Below are 8,592 nucleotides of genomic sequence, written 5' to 3' on the forward strand. Positions count from 1 at the left end.
AATTTAACTTCTTTCACAATAAAACTGATTTTTATGGTGCTTTTATCTTGGATAGTGTGAAAGTAACTCAGGAACAAGAGAGATGAAAGTCTGCTTGGTGTCACCGAGCCACCTCTGAAGCCAGGAAAATCACAATTCTCTGTAAAGTTAGTGTTTTGCCCCAGTTTGGGAATCATTATTTCTAAGTGATGGGGGCTGCCACTGTCTCTGCCAGAACAATAAACAAAACAAAGCACTGTGGTGTGGTCCTCCTACCCCCTGTACTGTGCTCTCAGGACTAACAGACAGCAGAGATATTTGGGCACTTAGCAGGTTCACTTCTTCCTTTAAAATGCACTAAAAGAAGTACTGGTAAAATACATTATATGAATGGCCCACATAACTTACTGCTGTCACTTATAACTGAGAAGGAATTGCAAAGAAAGGAACTGATATTTATAGGAGTGAAAACATCCTTCTTTATTCCGAGAGCATGGCTTACAGTCCTGTGAATCCTTTGCAGAATTCAGGTTTTCATAAAGCACTGAAACAGGGGTTTGAAAATGGAGAATTGTTAAAAAGCCTCAGCACCCTAAACTCCACATCAAACCAGAAATGTTCCTCATGAGCAAGTTAATATATAAATACACTTCACATCAGATTTTTATTTCTGTGGAAGACCATTACATTTCCAGGAAGTACCCAGTGCTTCCTGACACTTACCAAGGGAGGCTGTGACCTGAGCAACAGCTGTAATGATCCCATCACAGACAGAATATTTTGCAGTATTCTACACAAATATTAATTCTGGTGCCAGCAAGTAGTTTTGCCTGGTCTTTTGCTGCCTGGTCAATTGCATGTAAGTCACGCTTCCCTCACTGCACTCTCCTTCTTGACCAGATACTCAGTGGATTATTTTTGTCTCAGATCACATAGTCTCAATGGTACAATTATACACTGACCTCAAAGACTTGCTTTTAAAATTACCCTTCTTTAGCAAACCCTCTGTCTAGTGGGTTGGGTGGTTTTCTTATTTTTTATTTTTATATCTAAATGGTTAAATAGTGGGTGTGGTTGGGGAGAGAGGAAAAGAAGAAAGAGAAAGAAGCAGACAGAGCAAACAGTAGGGGAGACAGTTGTGAGGGTCACAAGTGCACTCAGAAGGGGAACATCCATGTACTCCAAAGAGAAGACACTTGGCTTCCTCTCTTTCCTCAGTAACATCTTCTCCTGGAAGGTCAGTCCTTCCTGTCAACAAATGTCATTTCACTACAGAGACAGTAACAGTCCCTCTTCCTCATAGCTACAGCTAAAGATTTATTCTTGGGAACCACTACCTAAATCAGAGACCAAACAAACCAGGAACTTTCAAATATGGCATGAAACTTGCAACTTTCCTGTAAGTGCTCACAGATGTTAAACATTTTACAAACAGAAGAGACAGAAAAGCAACTCAGAAGGGCTCTGAAGAGCCTAGAGGCAAACAAGCCTAGGACAGGGGTAGACAATCTTAACTGTAGAGATGTGTTCACAGTGAAACCCATGTAGGACAGGTGTCCATGTTGGTATTCAGCTGACAGTTCCATCAAATTTTTGAAAATCTTCATAGAATGCATGAAATCTCTTCAGGAGAGATAAGCATCTTCTCTGAGGATGATGAGCTGGAGGGAATAGGACAACAGTCTGTCCTTGCAAGGAAAAAAAGGGAAGCAACTCACAGGCTGACAGGGGAAACTTCAAATATGCTGCAACTTTTCACATCCAGGTTGCACACACTACTTTTTGAGTTTGCTACACAACAGGACTTTCCCCTCCACGATATAAATAGCTTTAAAACCCATCTGAAATTGTTTTAAGGCTGATGGGAGCTGCAGTGAATTCACTCCAAGTGATAAAGGAACTTTTGCTGGGCTGATAGTGAAAGTTTGCCTTCTAATAGCCGCCTGTCAGCTGGGCAGTGGCTGCTCTTCCATTGTGCTCATAATGGACTCCTTCATCCTTCACATCTTCAGCTGTGCATATCTATTCCACACTGTTCTGCATATCTTATTTTCTGTAGCCTCTTCCACACACTGGTTATGTCTCAGTCCTGACAGGATGAGCTCCTTTTGTGTCAAACCTCACCAACAAAAGGTCAAGACTAGTACTTGGACAGGAGGCCTGCAAATGGTGTCTGGATGTATTTGAGAAGAAGGCAATTGTCACTCGGGTGACTCCTGCTCTGCATGGGAGTTTGATTGTGTAGGACAGATGTGAACACCATCAGATTGGAAACAATCTCTGAATGTTCCAAACAGTCCACGTTCCAGATGTTTGGGAAAAGACAATCCTCCTCCCTTTGTTCTTCCTGCAGCTCCCCTTGTACACAGCATCTTTTCCCCTTCTCCACTTACTGCACCATTGCACTGGGGTGTTGCCCTCTGTTGTTGCACAGTTGGCTTCACCCACACCTAGAGTGACTGCATTTAATCATCTTTGGTTTGGGGAGGGTTTTTTGTCAATTTTGTGAAAAGCTTTTGAAGCCTGTGAAACTGAAATGTACTTGATACCTTGCTGGAAGAGACAACAAGCTGGTTAGCACAGCCTTGGCTGGAGCAGAAAGCAGCATTAGAGCTCCAATTAAGTAATACTTATAAATGCTGGCAAGGGACACAGTGAGGATGAACAGGCATCTGTGTACTCACCAGTTCTCTCATTTGGGTTTAAAAAGCCAAATCCACCTACCAACATTTGCTGAACAGAGTTTGTTTCACGAATATCAGTCAGCAAGACATCAGTCAAAGGTATCCATCTATAAAATAAAAAAATTCAAATTCCAAACTCTGCTTTTAATGAGCTCTGGTAAATTTGCTCCCTTTTACAATCCTGGGGTCAATCAATTAGTAACTGCCTAGGGGTGAAACTTAATTAAGCTCAGATAACACAACAGAGGTTTCACCTCCTTGCCCTCCCTCTATACACATCCTCATTTACACATCTGGGTAAAAGCTTCATTGCAAAGCCTGGAGAGAGCAATTGCTTCAAGCAGAGTCTCTGAGAGCACATCTGAGCTCCCAAAAAGCATTGCAAACTCTTGCATCATGCAGAGGCAAAGCAGCTAGGAAACGAGAAGATCCACTCTGGCAAGCTGCTGCCACAGGGATAAGGTGTCACTGGGAACAACAAAAGGTGGTTTTACTGAGGAAACGTGGTGCCACGACTTATTAGTATTTCAGCAGAAGCAGGAATCCTAGCGCTGCTCTGATGGTGCTGCTCTTGCAGCAGGAGCGAGCCAGCCATTCAGGGCTAGTCTGACAAATCTGGCTCCAGCTGCTTGACTTTATTAACGACAGAAGCCCTGGAGGGGTGGGATCCAGAGGCATCACAGCAATTTTTTTCCCCTTTCCTAAGCACAAAAGACAGAAGTGGAATGTAGCTGAGGAATGCTTCGCCCTTGGAAGGGATGTAATAAATCTCCTTGGATGTGATATTTGGTTTATTTTGTGGGAATCATTCAAAAGGAAAATGCAGATTGTGGGGCTTAGTGCTCAGCCTATGCTGGCAAAGGATCCCTGACAAAGAATGTCCATTGGCAGGGAATTTCCTGACTTTGCAAGTGAGCAAACGCCTCTTTCTCAGTTACTCTAAAAGCTGTTTTGTTATTATAGAAAAGGTTCTATAAAGCAGACAATGATCAGTTCTACTCCAGATCTACCAGAAGAAGGACAAGTAATCATCAGCCTTATTTGCAGGAGGAAGGATTTTTGCTATGCTCAAGAAAGTGCTTTTTCTCCAGGATGGTCTCCTGGGCCGCAGGGGGCTGCTGGGGAGGCTGCGGCATCCCAATTGCTGCAAGCATTTAACGCCCACGTCATGTTCTGCTCCTGGGTGACTCCACCTTGGAGAGGGGGTAATAGCTTCAGAGATCTCCCAAAGTCCCTGCCAGCCCTCTGGTGATTATTACTGTATGATTATTATTTAATAGCAGGAGTTGCCACCTTTGGGATAGGGGCTTAAGGAGGATCCTTCCTGTGCCCAAGGTCACTGGACCTAGGGATGCGTTAGCAGGCAGAGGTGAGGGCAGAAGAAAACAGAAGGGTACTGATGTGCAGATGGATTGGATTTACTGCAGCAGTATGGCAAAGAAAAAGCCCAAAGGTCACTATGGACCCACCACAGAGCCGAATGACAGCAGGCTCACTGACAGTGGTGGGCAGGCAGGATGGAATATTTATCCTGGGTTCTCGGGTCTACAAGAGAACTCCAAGGGGAGGTCATGACAGAGGCCAGATGAATGGCTGTAAGCCACCTGGAAACCCTAAACCATGTTTAAAGGGGACCTGGAAGGGAAGAGGAGCAGACTGCATGGAGCCAAGCAAAGCTGTCTGCAGCAGTTCTAGCATTGAGAGAATCACCACAGTAGGAGGTGGAGGGGGTATACAAGCTATTTCTCCATAGTAAATACTCAATTATTACCCCTGGTAGTGAAATTCCAGCTGTGAAAAGCCCAAAGTCCTTCCACCTGCCTGTTTGGATGGAAGTGGGGTAGCCTGAGCAGGCAGAGCTACCATGAGAGCACCAGGACATCTGGGGAAAGGTGGGAGTGTGGTCCCTTACACATACCCAGTGAACCCCAGAAACTGCCCAGGCTGTAAGTGGTGGCATCACTGATGGAGACCACAGTCCAGATGGGTCAGCCACACAAACCTTTTATCTTTGCTGCTCTGCTCATCCTCCAGAAATACAATCTCGCTCACTCCATCAGGTTACTGGAGACTCCCCTTTCTCATGAGAAGAGTTTAAAAAGGATGCCAGACGTTTGCTAAGATTTTGATTTCCTAGAAGAGAACATGTTTGCAGCACTCAGTGGAGGGATGAAGGCCTCTACAATAGATTGCAAGAGTCCTTCAAGTTGTTGCCCACCATTGTCACCTGCTGGAAATTACATGTTTTCAGTGTCTCCTGTCTTGCCAGGGAACATAAATATCTTCTGTGCTGCACCCTGTGTTTTCACATGGAAAGGAGGTGCCTCTGTGAAGCAAGTGACCTTATCAAGGAATTAGCACTCTTGGTTTATTACCAGGGCTGGACTGAGCACTTTGCTGCTGTTATCACTCCTATTGATTTTACATCTGTAGAGAGCTGTAAATTTACACAGAGCTTAATAAACACAAAGTTTCCTGGACTGCAACTAGTATATGAGAACTGGGAGGCATTAAAAAAAAAAAAACAAACAAAAAATCCCACAAAACACAGCACAATTTAAAAAAAAAAACGATTACATGACATTTCTATGTTATTTTTTCCACTACAGGCTGAAGATTAGGGGACCTGTTGCCACACTCCCATACAGCCACACACACAAGACATTGCAAGAGCAAACAGATTCAACATCTTCCCAGACAAAATGGCAATTTTGTACCATTTATCCTTCTGACATCATCCAAAGTTTTGGACAGAGGGGTCTAAATTGCATTGGGTAAGAGTAAACCAGCAGAAGACCTTGGGTTGTACTCCTGCTGTACCACTGAAAATTTCACCCAAGTTTTCCAAAGATGCAAGTATTTTCCTCCTGAAGGAGTGGGGCCATGAGTCTCAGACTGGGATACAACATGGGACATCACTAGACTGAGGTATTTGTGAGCAGGAAAGTGATAGCTGAATTAATTCCCTCAGGGCACAGCACCATTCTCATCACAAACATTTTGACTGTGGACAAATATTTGTTCGTCAGCTTAAAAATTAAACACTTTTTTCCTTGTGGGTGTTTAAAGAATAGGTTTTTTCTAAAGGAACCTCTGAGAGCAGAAGTAACATCCCTATCACCTACCTCTACCACGTGTTTGAAAATATCACTTTGTGCGACACTTTGTGGCAGAGAGACTCAAAAGAAGGAAAAGGAATAGCAAACAACCACGGGGACAGTGAAACCAGAAAACACAAGGGAAAAGGAAAACGCAAGGGAAAAGTGGAAGTCATGCTGCTTTGACCAAAGGGAAAGGAGCACATCCTGAATCCAGATAATCTCGGAGGAATTAGACAGGTAGGTTGAACAAGTTCTAAAAAGCAGTGGTTTAGGCTCCAGATCTGAGTCATCACATATTGGTGATCAAAGGGGACTAGACAACAGTAAATTTAAGCCCAGTGTTTGGGAAGCACTCAGGTAAGTGGAAACAAATGCCTGAAGGTGTTGTTTGAGGGGGAAAAAACCCGTCAAACCCAACAAAAAACCTCCCAGAACAAAAAAAGGCTTTAAGTGCAGAGATGACATGTGGTACAGCAGAAACTCTGGCAGGAAACCCCGTGAGATACACGCTCCCGCCAAGAATTTGGGTCGTCTGCTGTGAGTTCTGTCTTCAGCCCCTCCCAAGGAGTTAAAAGTTCTGCCACTCTTCACTCAGTGCTTTTGCTGCAGACCTGGCTGTGAATCAGGCGCACCGCTCACACAGTTTACCTTGGCAGGATGTGAATGTCTACTGCGGGCTACAGGGTGTGGACAAGTGTGCCCAGGGCCTTTTCTGCACGGCTTCTCCATATTCTCTAGAGGCTGGCATGGGTGAATGGCCCAGCCTTGGAAAATATTATTGTCTCCCAGAGAACGCTGGTGCTGAGCTGTACCCAGAGGAAGCCAGGCAGCACTCAGGGGAAAACTTAATAAGCAGCTGGGTGAAACTCCCTGGGTTCTACAGATGGAGGGAAGCAGAAACCTCTGCTTTTGAGAAGTTCACCTGAGAACAACATTCCCTTACATCTTAGCATTGACACTGGGCTTTCAGCCCAGTGTGTGCCTATGTGCCATACACAGTGCCACCTAACAGATTTTTGGAGTGCTGGACACGCCTGGATGTAACATATTTATTTCTCTGCCTCTCCCATCAGGCTAACCCAAACACCTGACCAGGTGTTAATAGCTTGACACTCCAAGGTCCCATAACAGAATTTCCCCAAATACTGCTTCTAGTGAGAAGGACCCACACATCCAAACGAAATTTTGAACCACCTTTCCAGGTATCTTCTGAACCTCTCACGCAGAGGCCAAAGACAGTCTGTCCAGTTCTATGATCCCACAGGGAATTGCATATTGTTCTAAATATGAATTTTCCCTCTATATGTGACTACCTATCTTAGCAAAACAATCACAAGGGCTTAGCCGTGGTGGTTCTGCTGTGCACAGTGTTACTGCAGAGCCCTTGCAGTGCTGTTCACTGAGCATTTCAACTTCACTTTAACCCACCATTGCTCCATCAGTACATCTTAATGCATCTGCCAGGCACAGATCATGTGATTCAATTTGGAGTTTTTCTGCATGGGCCAATAGATATCGGAGTCTGTATATGGGCATATACAAGTTATTTTCAGCTCGTCTGTGACATGCAATTCCACCCACCAGGCTCGCAGAGATATATAAATCATGGAGGTGTCTAAAATAACAGGCCCCGAGGAAACATCTGTCACCTTTTCAAGCTTGGGAGGGAGGAGGATGAAGCATTCAACTCCACAACTTACTGAATTTTCTTTTAGCTCTAAGAAAGCAGAGAGCAGCAAGTCTTTCGGACGCAGCCCAGATGCCCTGGCAGTTGGGTACTTCACACTGCGTTTGACCTGTGAGCGTAACACAGGCAATACTGATACGCTCAGCAATTTGGATGACATTTGTGCCATCTCACCCTTATCATCAAAAGAAATGGATTGCTTCAATTCTCTCCTGTTTCTGCGGGCTTTTTCCCCCCAAACTGACTGGTGGTTGGACCTTTGCACTTGATCTCTTAATCAAATCAAATGAACTTGCTGCGTTGGAACCTACTGACGACTGTTCTAGTTCTGAAACCCGCCACCGCCTGCGCTGGTGAAGCATGTGGGCCAGAGCCTCGCCTGTCCTACAGATACTCCCATTTCCACTGGAAAAATCAGGAAAAGCTGTGTATTTGTTTATTTGCCCTCTCTCTCGCTCCTCCTTTCTTTTGAATTGATCTGATCTTCTCTCTTGGACCTCAACCCCACTCACTTTTTGCTGCTCGTCTTAGGAGAAAACCGCAATGGAGCAGAGTAAGAAGACGGAAGAGATCCCCCCCCGGCCGGCGGGCGCCCCAGCCGCGCGGCCGCCATCAGCCCCGCCCCGCCCCGCGCTCGCTGACGAGGCGCCGTGAGGGCAGCGCGCGGCCCGGCCCGCGGCGGCGCTGCCCCCTGGCGGCAGGCGGGCGGCACTGCCGTGTCCTGCTGCCTCGTCCTGTGTCCGCGTCCTCACCCTCATCCTTATCCCTGAGCACGCCGTGCCCCTGTCCGCGCCCGTGTCTGTGTTAGTGTCCGTGCTGTAGCTGTGCTCTTGCCTGTGCCAGTGCCCGTGCCCGTAGCTGTGCCCATGTCCGTGCCAGGGCTGTGCCCCTGTCTGTGTCTGTGCATGTGGCCTTGGTGGTGTGGCCCTGGCCATTGCTATGCCTGTGGCTATGCCCATGGCCATGCCCATGTCCTTGCCTGCGCCTGTGCTGTGGCCATGGCCGTGCTAATTGCCATGGCATTTTAGTCTGTGATAGGTCCTTGTCCATGCTTACGCTGTGGCTGTGGCCGTGACCATGGCCATGACAAGTGTCCTTGTCCATAGCCATGCTGCAGCCATGACTATGCCGTGGTAGTAGC

The 8,592-nt window shown here is 46.2% G+C and overlaps 1 long non-coding RNA gene across 1 annotated transcript; it reads right to left on the minus strand.

Moving 5' to 3' along the window:
• Window positions 1-434: 434 nt before the first annotated feature.
• On the minus strand, window positions 435-7,696 carry LOC132328947 (uncharacterized). The gene is made up of 3 exons (XR_009486922.1): window positions 7,465-7,696; window positions 4,666-4,796; window positions 435-2,770 (listed from the first exon to the last, which is right to left on the minus strand). It is a non-coding gene; the product is annotated as an uncharacterized LOC132328947 (long non-coding RNA).
• Between the last annotated feature and the right edge of the window lie 896 nt (window positions 7,697-8,592).

This window comes from Haemorhous mexicanus, chromosome 6 (genome assembly GCF_027477595.1).
Source record: "Haemorhous mexicanus isolate bHaeMex1 chromosome 6, bHaeMex1.pri, whole genome shotgun sequence".
NCBI classification, from domain to species: Eukaryota; Metazoa; Chordata; class Aves; order Passeriformes; family Fringillidae; genus Haemorhous; species Haemorhous mexicanus.